The following is an 8,434-nucleotide window of genomic DNA, read 5'->3' on the forward strand; positions in this document are numbered from 1 at the left end:
AACTTAAACGCTCTGTACCTACGTGGAAAAATCTCACTCTATTTGCTCTATTAGATTGAAGAAAAATGCATTAAATATTGAAAATCGCGTTGAAAGAAAAAAAAAAATTGTGTAAAAAAAGATTTGTTTCTTTTTAACTCGTGTTAAATCAAATCAATTTTCCTTTTTTACTCCGCATTCACTTAACCACATTAAATCTTCCTTTTTTACATGTTTTAATAATTTTTTTGGTTTTTGATGAAATGGTACGCTTAGTTCTGTTTTTAAATTTTAAAAAATTTTATTTTTTTATTTTTATTTTTTATTTTAATTTTTTTTTATAATTTTTTTATTCCTTTGATTTTTTGTTTTTTTTTGTTTTTTGTTTTTTGTTTTTGCTTAACTGGCACACTTGTTCATTTTCAATCGAAATAAGTCTGATTTTGCTTTTAATAGCTAAACATTCTGAAGTTCGTAGCAAAAATCAATCATTCGTGTGCCCGAATTAAGAGCCTACGAATCAATTCAAACGACTTGAATAGCGTGAACTTCCACATTTTAAGCGAAACACGCACATTTTACAATTATATGGGATACTCTGAGCTTAGAAATTCGAACATTTCATGTAATTCTCTATTTGGAATATGTAAGCATTCATATATAACAACAATAAACAATACACAATAACAGTATTGCAAATTGTTTATCTCATGGGGTTTTCAGGCATTGTTCACTCTTTAGAGCAGTCAATGCAAAATTAAGTGTTCACATTATCGCGCGAGCACTGTATGTGTGGGAGTTGTGTTTAACAGGGTATATAATCCTATTAAGAGCTGTTTTATATGCATTTTGAGACGCGACAGTGAACTGGGGATATAGCTCAGTGGTAGAGCATTCGACTGCAGATCGAGAGGTCCCCGGTTCAAACCCGGGTGTCCCCTAAGTAAATTTTCTGCTAATTTTTGTATTTTAAATTTTTGATAATTTAAAATTATTTTTTTTTAAATTAGTAACCCTTAACGGTCCAGGAGTATTTCCAGTTTACTTGCAGGGTATTCATTTATAAGCAAACTCTCTTTTATTACTACATCGCGCTTTTTTGAGTATTTCTACTGTGATGTAAAGCAACACAAAAGTATGTTTTCTTATCTTCTATAGTATTATTTTAAAACATGGCGCTTATTCTGACTAAACTACAACACGTACAGATATGAAATATATATCAAAAGAAAGGTTTTGATGAGCATATTTCCGGAAAATTATAAAAAGTAAAATTGGTTAATTTGTTCATGAAATATTTGCGTGTAAAGGTATCAAAATTTTCATATTGATAACAGCGATGTCTATGCAAAGCGGGTTGACACACAAATATACGCATATATGTATGTATTGTATATGAGTACGTTTGCTTTGTTTAGCTCCCTTTCTAATGAGCACAGCATTGTATACATTTGGATTCTCAATAATTGTTTTGCTTTGTTATCCTTACTAATAAATACATATGTATTCATGAACATAGTCCCAACGGGTGCTGCGAATTTTTTTCAGAATTTTGTTGTGATGGCAATAATCTTCTTCTTCTATCTTCTTCTATAGTATTATCTATAGTTCTATTTTAAAACATGGCGCTTACGAGCCATATTATGTCCAAAAAATGATCAATGTGCCATCATAAACTCGAGTATAGTCGATATGCTACCTGGTCAAGAGCGCACATATCTCAGCGCTGATACGATTGTTTCACAAGATTCACAAGATCAGGTAAGATTCCCTGTGGAATTTTTACACTCCCTCAATTTTAGTGGAACTCCGCCGCATAAGCTTCAATTGAAAATTGGAATAGTGATAATGTTGATTCGCAATTTAAGCCCAGCAGAAGGATTGGTGAATGGCACACGACTTATCATAAAAGAAATGCATCCGAATTGCTTGCACGCGGAAGTATTATGCGGAGAGGCTCAGGGAAGGCGATTTCTATTGCCTCGTATAAAATTGCAGCCACACTTCCTTTTACGTTGAAGCGCCGCCAATTTCCAATTATAATAGCCTTCGACATAACAATAAACAAGGCCCAGGGGCAAACATTATCAAGGGTGGGGCTTCATTTAAAGGAGGATTGCTTTGCCCACGGCCAACTTTATGTTGCGTTAAGCCGGGTTAGATCCTGGGAAAATATACGAGTTCAAATGGGCAATAACGAAAACTTGACGGTGAATGTAGTTTATAATGAAGTAATTTAAAAAAGAAAATTACTGATTTAACTGAAAATTTTTTTAAAAATGTTATAGGTATGCATAAGTTTTTACATAGGTATTACATATGAATAAAAATATACTCTTTTCTAATCATCATAACTTTTAATATATAAAAGTGTCACATATGCTGTTTACTTTCCGTGGGGAAAAAGCTCACCCGATTTTCGGGGGTTACATACTAGTTTTTATTTAATGTAAATAAACACAGAATACCATTTGTCTTGTCACCCTTTTCAATGGCATGAAATAGAAAAATTATATAAATATTTGGCTTTATTTACACGGACTTTTTTTGGAACGCCTTTTTTTTTGCTTAATTAGGAACAATTAAGCGATTTTGATCATAAAATCAACTTTTTAAGCCACGTTCGATCTGCTTCCGCCAAAACGCGCAAAGTGAGGAATACGTGTGCATATTTGCCTTCATATTCACTAAAAGGGAAATACAGTCATGTAGAATAATTGTTTTTATTGTAGTAAGTGTATGTGTGCGTCCTTTGAACAGTTTATTTGCATTTATTTATTTTTATTTTATTTTCTTTTTTTCCTTTTGTGTTAATTAAACGCTAATGCATACATATATTGGACAAAAAATGTTATTAAAACCTTTAAAAATCCAAAATTCACAAAAAGCAAACTGGGCTCAACCGGGATTTGAACCCGGGACCTCTCGCACCCAAAGCGAGAATCATACCCCTAGACCATTGAGCCGTACAACATGTTAACTGAAACTTTTGCTCTTTAAGCAGCGTACATGCGCAATATGATATTGCTCAAATTCAACAAATTCACCACGAACACGTGAACTCAACTCTATTCAAGCGTTGCCACGGCGCTACAAGGTAGAAAGATATGCGTGCACACCACAATGTAGAAAATATAAGGCAAAAAAGGCGCCATTCCAGTACTGCTACTTTGTACTTGGTGAATTTAACAGAATCGGCTGTTTTGAGTGACGTCCGCACAGCAAATAAGAAAATATTTGTGTGCAAAGTTACTTGTTTCTACGCCAATCAATGAATATTGTGATTTTTAAACGAAGCAAAGTAATAAAAAGTGTTATACTTTGAAAGCTTCATAAAGCAGTTTTTTCCTTGGTTTTGAGTTGTAATCGATGCATTTTTAAACTAACCTTGCTTTTCAGTTGCTTCCCCTTATTCTGTCTATTTTTTCGGTTGTTTTGCTTCTGCGCTGTTGTCACTACCTGGGATGGCGCAATCTTGTATGCTATCATTCTTGCGTCACATACCACAAACATTGATTAGGAATAAATAAATAAATAAAATTAGCGATGATAAAGGCGGCCTACAGACTCAAGTTAAACGGAGTCTAGGGAAACAAAGAAAACACTGGCCACTCTCAGATATGCCACCAGTTCTGGGAGCGGTGCGCACTGTTCTCGATGCCAGTGGACAATCGGGTGCCTTACGTTGGCTTCGGTAGCAAATATGATGTTTTGATAGAAATCAATGGTTAAGTTCTGATAACCTATTAACGATATTTCAGTACTTTCTACACCGATAGATCCAAACCAGTGACGGTAGCGGATCGTTCCCACGACACTCGGTTCTACTTAACTGGAACGACCCGGATTTATATCCGGCCAAGGACTGTCACTTTAGCAGCATTCCTAGTATATGCACGCGGAATGTTTATGCTGCTACAACAACAACAACAACGGTAGCGGATCTGTATGTTACTTTTTAGGTGCCAATTCTGTATCGATTTAACTATGGACTGACGACTTCATCAGGTCTGCCCATAGAAAACGTTGGTCTGAGTTGGGCTTCTGCAGAGTAGCCCCCAAGTGCTTTGTGAAAGAACCAAACAGGAATAGCGACCTTTCTCCTAAAAACTTGGTTGTGCGGCACTTTCTAAATCAGTCTTAGGCTTTTGAAACTCTTAAGATTCATCAATGAATCCAAAAAATCTGCGGAAAAGTGACCTCAAACCAATTTACCATCCATAACCAACCAAATAGTTTTCTCATCAAAATAAGCTCACAGCTTAAATGATGCAGTGTATTTTGTGAAATGCATTTTTTTCTGTTTAGCTCTTAAGTCATTCTCAAAAATTTTTTGTTAAGAAACCTTGAAAAAATGAAAATTTTTTTAAAATCGGAAAACGGACCCTACTTAAAAAAAGGAAGACATTTTTCGTCATTATGAAGAGAGCAAAAGCCAACGAAAAATCGCAGAAATTCTTGCTATTAGTTCCTCAACTGTCCAGCACATTAGGACACATAAGGACAGATCTGCGCCAAATAAAATATTTAATGATGCAGAAAAGAGGTGGATTGTTTGCAAAGTTAAAGAAAAAACCGATTTAAGCGCTCCAAAATTAACGAACGAAGTAGCAAAATATTCAACCCTGACACTGTTCGTAGAGTTCTGCGCGCAGAAAATTTTCATGGAAGGACTGCCGAAATAAGCCGTTGATTAATGCTCGTAATAGAAAACAAAGAATAGAGTTTTGAAGACAACATTTGAACAAAGCAAATTTAACCTTTTCAGGTCTGATGGGAAGTCCTGCGTTTGGAGAAAACCAAACAACGCGCTTCAACCATGTAATTTGCGCTCAACAGTTAAACACGGAGGGGGCAGTGTGATGGTATGGGGTTGCATGTCCTATTCTGGCGTCGGAAATTTAACATTTATCGAAGGAAATATGAATAAAGAGATGTATCTGGCTCTGTTAAAAGATAAGTCAGTACAAAGTGCGCATAAAATGGGCATTATGGATACGTTTATGTTCTGCCAAGGCAATGAGTCCAAGCATACGTCTGGTATTATAAAAACTTGGCTTATCTGGAGCTGTCCACATGTAGTACAGACACCTGCACAGAGTCGAGATCTCAACGTTGTTGAGAATTTGTGTTCAGTGCTGGAAAATAAAATAAGAAACTACAATATTTCTAATGCTTCTGATCTGAAACGGGCACTACAGGACGAATGGGATAAAACGAGTTCCGATTAAACAGCAAAACTTGTAGAATCTATGAATTCCCGATTAAAAGCCGTTCTGAATCAAAAGGGATGCCCCACTAAGTATTAGCCGTAATCATGAAATCGAAATATTAATGTGTTTATTTTTTTTTTGAATACTTTTAATTTAGTGCATCATTTAAGCGGTGGCCTCAAAACTGTAACTGAATTATTTTAATTTGCCATATCTTTCTTATAAAGAAACATTTTTTGTTATAAAACATGTTATTTAACAAAAACAAAAATATAAATTTTTTTTCTGTAATGGAAATACCATAAATTATATTTGATATTTTAATAAATTTTGGCTGCATTAAATGAGCTGTGAGTCACTGTATATTCTTATTTCTGACTTTAACGAAACATTGAGTCAAAATTTGTCTATTTTTTTATACACTTGAAAATGTTCGATTCGGTTTCGACCGCATATTCAATTCAGTACAGTTCCGCCTCGGCCTCAAAAGTGATGTTCTGTCATTTTCTTTTAATATCTACCCACCCATTACACTATTTTTAGCTGCTGTTGTTTTGTATTATTACCTTTAGCACCAATTTGGGCCTTCTCTTAAACATTCGTGGTAGTTTGAATTAATTCCTAATAATCTTGCTGCATTATTAGTATTATTTTCCATATTTTTTCTTTTTCAGTCTCTTCCAATTGGAAAACCTCGCTAACAATAACCTATCCGAGGCAGCCATTTTTACAGCTTTTTAATTTCAATTAGAAAAACAATTATGACACAATTTCTTACATATAGCTTTGTGAATTTCTGGAATTTAGAATTTTTTTATAATTATTAATAACTTGTTATATGACTGTAAATGATATAAAAAATAGGGAAACTTATTTCACAGATATTGTTTTTTTTCCTTTGGGCAAGGCAATAAAGTTATATACTAAGTTTCAGTCTTTCTAGTGTTAAAGTCCAATGCACACACAAATTAATAAAAATTCAAACGAAAAGGAAAAATAAAACATACTCTACGTATATGTATGGAGATGCGGGGCATCGATCCCCGTACCTCTCACATGCTAAGCGAGCGCTCTACCATCTGAGCTACATCCCCTGTTATACTCATAGCGTCCAATGTCTAATACGTCAGCAACAGTTCGGTACTGTTACGGAGTCACATATACGAATAACGATTACACTTACCGAAGCAAGTACAGCGCATATACGAGTGAAGAATATTCTTTTTGCTGTTATTATTGCTGTTATTGTTAATATAGATAAATACATACATACTACGCACATGCTTAGGACCCACCACTACTCTTTGGTATAAAATCATTTGCGTATCAATTTGGCACATTGTATTTGTATTTATTCACCTTCGTTTGCGTACTTAATATTTAGTTATTTTTGTTTCTTTCAACAAGTTTACTTTAGTGTTTGTATGTAGCGAAATATTGCGTAGAGTAAGCACAAACAACTAAACATAAATTATTGCGCTTGAGTAGACCTTTAACCCAAATATAATTGTGTGGGGATATAGCTCAGTGGTAGAGCATTCGACTGCAGATCGAGAGGTCCCCGGTTCAAACCCGGGTGTCCCCTTAATCAGTTTTTTACATTTTTTTATTAAATAATTTTTTTACTTTTTTATTTCATTTGCGTTATCTATATTGGCACATTAGAAATAATGAATCAATGTAATATAAACATAAAAACAGACATACCTACATGCATTACTTGCTATGAAATGTTGCTTTTGCTTTCGCTATAATTTAATATTATCGGATGTGGTTTGAATGAAGCAGTAAGCAACCACGTAATGTCAACTGAGCAGGATTACAGCGTCATAATTAATATTAAAATGAGCTCTATATTCATAAATAGACGATAAGAAATGAAACAAACTGAAGTAAAAACTTAAATAACACCACATTCACATCTTCTATAAATTATAGTAAAAAAAACTCGGTTCAAACACAAAAGTCAAATGTTACTTTATTTCCGCGATTTTGACAATTCCGACGACAGACGCCTTTCCAACACAAAACAAACTAAAAGAGAAGAAATTACAAAATTCAGTGAATGGCTTGGTGAAATTGTGGTTTGTGGCATTTAAACTAAACAAACTAATGAAAACGAAGTGCCGCGTATTAAATTGTGAAATCATGAAAATACCTCCAAATGGAGTTTTTCTGCGTTTTATGCGGATGGCGTCGTGGCAAGAATGAGTGTGTGTGTGTCTATAAATTCTTGTGTTTGGTAGTCTCGATTGCTTTCGCCTACTTTTCTTCTTGAAAAACAAGTAACTTCTCCTTCCTTTTGTTTGTCTATTTTCGCAGCCTGTGGTTCGAGTGGTAGTGCCCTCTCTCGCTAATTTGTATGCCTGCCTTACAATTTCCTGGTATTTAACTAGGCCCTCAAATGGATGCGGCAGCCATCTCGTTAAGAGATGACCAGCTTTAGCGAGCAATGATGGCATTAGTGACAAACCCACCAAGAGATTTAAACGCCGCATGGCAATCAGAATAAATATAGATTTCTCTAATTATTTAGCTTAGCTACCTCATTAATGGCTAGTATTTCAGTCACAAATGCGCTACGGAGAAGACGAGCCGAAATGCTTACTTTAGGTTTCTTAGAGTAGACGCCAAAGCCAAATTTTTCGTCAAGCTTTGAGCCACCAGTAAAGAAGCGTCGTAAGCAGTTTTCCCGACCAGTTATATTGTCAACCCATCCACGTCTAGCTGAAATTATAGTACTGAATAACCTGTTAAAGTATGGTTCATTCAAATAATAATAATCAGGATTAGTTGGACCCAGACCGAGTATTCAACACCTAAATCGCGCCTGACGTCTGAAGGCAGCTGCGTAGACCTTATCACCAGCGTTCGTACGTAACCGGAACGACCCGGATTTATATCCGGCCAAAGACTCTCACTTCAGCAGCATTCCTCGTATATGCACGGGGAATGTTTATGCTGCTCCAACAACAACAACAATAACGTTATCACCATCTTACGTTGGGAGATCGCATCTTCCTCATGTTTTTTATTAGCTCGAGCCGAGGAGACATTTCAATAGCGTCGATTGACGCGCTCTCTTTTGTGGGGATCGTTTATGTGTTGCCATTCGCTGAAATGGGAGTGACGTGGCGTTCTGCCACTGCAAGAGTGCTGGTTGGCGTATACTGCGTTGATTGTAGCCCTCCAATGGCGGTATTGGAGGCATCCTTCATCTGAATGCTGTCTGTTACTGTCCC

At 35.5% G+C, this 8,434-nt stretch overlaps 4 non-coding genes across 4 annotated transcripts; 2 read left to right on the forward strand and 2 right to left on the reverse strand.

Moving 5' to 3' along the window:
- Positions 1-848: 848 nt before the first annotated feature.
- Positions 849-920, forward strand: Trnac-gca (transfer RNA cysteine (anticodon GCA)). Its single transcript has one exon. It is a non-coding gene; the product is annotated as a tRNA-Cys (tRNA).
- Positions 921-2,873: 1,953 nt separating this feature from the next.
- On the reverse strand, positions 2,874-2,945 carry Trnap-ugg (transfer RNA proline (anticodon UGG)). Its single transcript has one exon. It is a non-coding gene; the product is annotated as a tRNA-Pro (tRNA).
- Positions 2,946-6,213: 3,268 nt separating this feature from the next.
- On the reverse strand, positions 6,214-6,286 carry Trnaa-agc (transfer RNA alanine (anticodon AGC)). The gene has a single exon. It is a non-coding gene; the product is annotated as a tRNA-Ala (tRNA).
- A 419-nt stretch (positions 6,287-6,705) lies between these two features.
- Trnac-gca (transfer RNA cysteine (anticodon GCA)) lies at positions 6,706-6,777 on the forward strand. The gene has a single exon. It is a non-coding gene; the product is annotated as a tRNA-Cys (tRNA).
- The last annotated feature ends 1,657 nt before the right edge of the window (positions 6,778-8,434 follow it).

The sequence above is a fragment of the Anastrepha ludens genome, chromosome 3 (genome assembly GCF_028408465.1).
Source record: "Anastrepha ludens isolate Willacy chromosome 3, idAnaLude1.1, whole genome shotgun sequence".
NCBI classification, from domain to species: Eukaryota; Metazoa; Arthropoda; class Insecta; order Diptera; family Tephritidae; genus Anastrepha; species Anastrepha ludens.